General features: G+C 39.9%; 1 protein-coding gene across 1 annotated transcript in view; it reads left to right on the top strand.

Annotated features, from left to right (window-relative positions):
- Positions 1-4,951, top strand: part of LRP2BP (LRP2 binding protein) — a 23,349-nt gene that overhangs the window by 2,058 nt on the left and 16,340 nt on the right. The gene's annotated exons all lie outside the window — the stretch shown is intronic.

Below are 4,951 nucleotides of genomic sequence, written 5' to 3'. Positions count from 1 at the left end.
AAAAAAAAAAAAAAAAAAAAAAAAAATTGTGATATATTCACACCATGTAATACAACAATATGAAGGAAAAAAAATTACAACACAACAAAATGGATGAATCAAGGTCAAGGGAAAGAAGCTAGACACAAAATGTTACACACTGTATGATTCCATTTATATAGTGTAAAAAAACAAGAAAAAGTAACTTGTGCCATTACAGGTGCATATAGGATTTACACTTGAGTTCATGTAGTGACCAGAGGGGAATACAACAGGACTTCTAAAGTGCTGATAAGGATCTCTTTCTTGATCTGAGAGCTAGTTACATGGATGTGTCTGGCTTGTGAAAATTTATCAAGCTGTAAACTTATATATACATTTCTGTATCTTTCATTTACTTCAGTAAACAGTTTTTAAATGGATTGCTTTAACAGCAGACTAGATGTGGCTAAAGAGAGAATTAATAAAAAGGGAGAGGTTACTGAAGAGATTACCCAGAGTGTGTCAGAGAGAAAAAAAAACAGATGGAAAATCTGAAAGGCAAACTTAAGAGACATGAGGAGAAGGTCTTATCAAAACGCTGGAGAGAGAAATGAAATAGACTGGGGCCTCTGAAGAGCATGGTGGGTTGACTTGTGTTTCCAGCCAAAGATACACCTGAGTCCTAACTTCTGAAACATGTGAATGTGAACCTCTTTGGAAATAGGATATTTTACATGTAATCAAGTTAAGAGGAAGTCATGTTGGATTAGGGTGGGTGCCAACTCCAATGACTGGTGTCCTCATAAGAGGGAGGAGAGAACACACAGAGATAGAGGAGACACGAAGGGAAGGCCATGTAAACACAGAGGCAGAGGTTGAGTTGTGCAGCTACAAGCCTAGGAACATCAGACATCACCAGCAACCACTAGAAGCTGGTGGGGGATGCTTAGGATGATTTTTTCCTAGGGCCAGAGGAAGCATGGCCCTGCCAACACCTTGATTTTGGACTTTTAAGCGAAGAAATTTCTGTTCTTTTAAGCCACAAAGTTTTTGATATTTTGTTTTAGTAGCCCTAGGAAACTAACACAAACAAATTATCCCTGAGAATGTTTGAGAGCTAATAAAAGACACCAATCCAAGACAGGAAGCTCAAAATTCCCCAAACATAATAAATATCTAGTCAATCTAATAAATACCCAGTAAATCCATCAAAAAGGCAATACAATAAAAAATGAAATGTGAATAAGGTAGATAGAGTGAAAGTACAAAATAAGAAATAATTTCAATTCAGTGGTAATTAAAATAAATGTAAAAGAGCTAAATGTTCCGGTAATATTCAAAGATTATCAGCTTAGGTATAAACAACACATCAACAAATCTAAATGCATGCGATTTATGAAACACGCCTGAAATATGAACTACAAATCAACAACACAACCCAAAGGCAAAAAGACTTAAACATTTAAGAGAAAAGATGAATGACCAAGAAACATATGCAAAAGCAGCTTGTGGGGAGGATAGGGGTGCTTGGGTAGGGGTAGCAGGTGGGAGGAATGGGTGGAAATGTGTGGAAGGAAATGGGTGGAAATCACACAGGGGTGTACAGGAGACTTAAAGATAACGTGATTTTAAAAAATTGAGCGACAGCATGATGAAACCCTGTTTCTACTAAAATACAAAAAAAATTAGCTGGGTGTGGCAGCATATGCCTGTAGTCCAGCTACTCAGGTGGCTGAGGCAGGGGAATGTATGAACCCTGGAGGCAGAGGTTGCAGTGAGCCGAGATTGCGCCACTGCACTCCAGCCTGGGCGACAGAGCGAGACTCCATCTCTAAAAAAAGAAAGTGAGTGACAGGTACTTGGATGTTAATTGTCTAGTTGTTATTCATTCTTTATTTATATATCTGAAAATTGTTTGTATCTATTCAACATTTAATTTTTTAAACTTGAAAAGTTAAATACAAGTTTTCAACATTATGATAAGTCTTGCATAATCATTCCTCACTTGTACGCACCTCTTTTTAGTTACGAGGACCTGGTCTATTCCAAATGCTTCTCTCTTTTCCATGGGTTTTCAAGAAGTGAATCATTTCTTGATACTTCCATTCTGATTCTAATCTCTGCTCATCATAACCACAGAGGAGTCATAACTTGTCTGAATCTTTGAGGAAATAGTCATTTTCTTCCAGCCCTCAGGAGGCGGCTCTAGTCTGTAGTTCTGCTTGACCCTGCTAATTGTCAGAAAAGCAGATCTAACGTTCCTTCTCTCTATGGAATCCCTACTCTCAGGTCGTTCTTACCTTCCTGCCACTAAGCATTTTCAATAACGTGATTCATCAATAACATTATTCAATAACAGCTAAATTTAGTCCTGTTCGCAATATCAAACATTTCACATAATGTTGCTTCTCAACTTTTTGGTCAAGATCAAGTATAATATCTGTTCTCATCAGTTTAATATCTGATCCATCCTCTATCTGAAGACAAGAGATTAAATGGATTTTTGGAGCAGGGAGATGCAATAGGAGCTTGCTTCAACCCCACACATGGACATGGTATTGCAGTACCTCCTGGAACGCTGCGCCCTCCCTGCTCCAAAAAACATTCACATACTAGACCATACATACCATGCACAATGTGCTCTAACATGTTATGGGAAGGAGAGTTATCCTTTATTATGCCAGCTGTAGAAAGATAAGAATAAATATATTTTCCTCCATATGTTCATTGTCTTAGGTTTACTTCCCCAGAAGCAGAGTTCCTATTGGGATTTTTGTTCACGTGTATACCAGGGGGTGGTCTCAGGAGAACAGCGCAGGAGACATGCTGAGCAAGAATGTGGGCTCAGGTAGAAACTAACTTCATTCTGACCTCACAGAGCACAATTACACTACCAAATTTATCTCACCTTGAGGCTAAGGGGTGTCAGGACTGTACAGGGTCTGCAATTCTACCCTACTTAACAACTGACAAGCCAGCCTGTTTCATGGATGCTGGCAGAAGACACAAGACTCTTGGATTAGAAACAGATGACTTTCTTACTTATAGCAGAAGCCATAACCAGAGTGTCAGCATGATGCTTGAGCCAGTTCTCCCTGCCCCCCAGTACCCACAGAGGTGACACAGAGGGCCCATTACAGATTCCCGCATGCTCTGTGGGCTGCGTTATAACAGAGGAACACTGCGTTATAACAGAGGAACACTGCCCTTGGGGGATCCACTGCTCTTTAGAGAACCAGCCCTGCTGTTTGTCTGTGAGGAGACATTGCCTTCTTCTTCAAGATTACTTGCTGCAAACACAACCTTGAGAATGGCCCATGTAAAGAGCAGAGCCAGCCTTGCATTCTTGACACATCCAGCAAGAATGTGCAGAGATGCTCAAGATGCGTGGCAGACGGGCTCTCCTAATCAGGGAGTGGTCTGTCTCCAAGAAAGAGGGAGCAAAGTGTCCTGGAGGAGGGAACTTGTGTGGCTGTGGACAAAGCTATGGAGAAGGAACAGCTGTGAGCTGTTTTCCTTCAACATCCACAGTAGCTGGGGATGAGGGGGTACCACCTCCAAAAGAGGATCTGAGAAGGGCGCCCTTAGCATCCATGCCACCTGCTTTTCCCTTAAAATCACAGATTTCTTTCAGATTCTATATTATCAATTACTGTCTACAATTTCTATTATAGAATTTTCTAAATTTACAACATATTATGCAAAGAGTTGTTAAGTTTCAAATAATGATTTTATACCTAATCCCAAGATTTGGCAGAGATAAATACATCCTCTTGCTGTTTTCAATCTTCTCTTTGTGTTCATTTTTTCTAATTAAAAAAGTACTAAATTTTGGATTATCCTCTTACAAGAGACTTGTCATGTTAAAAGCTCGTATTAGTTTTGCTTTTTGGAGAGTTTTGCTTTTTGGAAAGACAGAATAGAATAAAGAAGTGCAGCCTGGGCACAGTGACTCACTCTGGTAACCCCAGCACACTGGGAAGCTGAGACAAGAGGATTGCTGGAACCCAGGAACTTGAGACCAGCCTGCATAACATGGAGACCCCATCTCTACAAAAATTTTAAGGAATTAGCTGGATGTGATGGCACATGCCTGGAGTCCCAAGTACTTGGGAGGCTGAGGTGGGTGGATCACGTGAGCCCAGAAGGTTGAGGCTGCAGTGAAAGCTATGATTGTACCACTGCACTCTAGCCTGGATGACAGAGTGAGACCCTCTCTGAGAGAGAGAGAGAGAGAGACAGAGAGAGAGAGAGAGAGAGAGAGAAGTGCGCAGGTGCTGGGACATGCCAGCTGTTCTGCTTACCTGTTCTTAACTAGCCCTGTGGCCTTGAGCAAGTTACTTAACTTCCCCACTGTCCCTTGGTTTCCCCATACATTAAATGAGTCTCATAATGGACCTTATTTCATAAAATTTTGTCGGAGCTGCCTAGCAAGCCTTACAACAAAGGTCAATACTTGGCATTTAATAAGAGCTCAGAAAATCTTTGATTTTGTTTTCCAAATGTCTCCAAAACTTCTTTTAAGCTACAGCAACAAAAACCATGTGCAGTCTTCTAACCACAAAAGGCAACATGAGTTTAAACAAGGTAAGGTATTGTTTTCTGATTTGTTTCATTTCTGATGCCCCTCCTGAATATGTCCAGTTTTTTCTTAGCCTTTTTGGAGAAGTAGCATATTGAGTTAATGTCTTCGGTGAAAATAAAACTTCCATATTCAATCTCTCAGTCATAAATGAGTGCTATCTGCATCATCCCTTCTTAATACCTTACCTAATATTGCTTCCCCCTAAGTAAAGCTCATTGGGAAATTTTATATTCACTAAAGGCAGCCATAAGATTTGGGGAATTATATAATCAAGAATTGTATATATCTAAAAAGGAACATTATAAAATCCTCTAATTCAGACCACCTATAGTACAAACTAAAGATGAGGAAATTGACTCTTAAAAAGATTAAATGACTCTTCCAAAATCACAAAGATAATTCAGT

The sequence above is a fragment of the Mandrillus leucophaeus genome, unplaced genomic scaffold, assembly GCF_000951045.1.
Source record: "Mandrillus leucophaeus isolate KB7577 unplaced genomic scaffold, Mleu.le_1.0 Scaffold62, whole genome shotgun sequence".
NCBI lineage: Eukaryota > Metazoa > Chordata > Mammalia > Primates > Cercopithecidae > Mandrillus > Mandrillus leucophaeus.
Note: the sequence above shows the minus strand (reverse complement) of the source record. Positions and strands in the feature narration are given on the sequence as shown.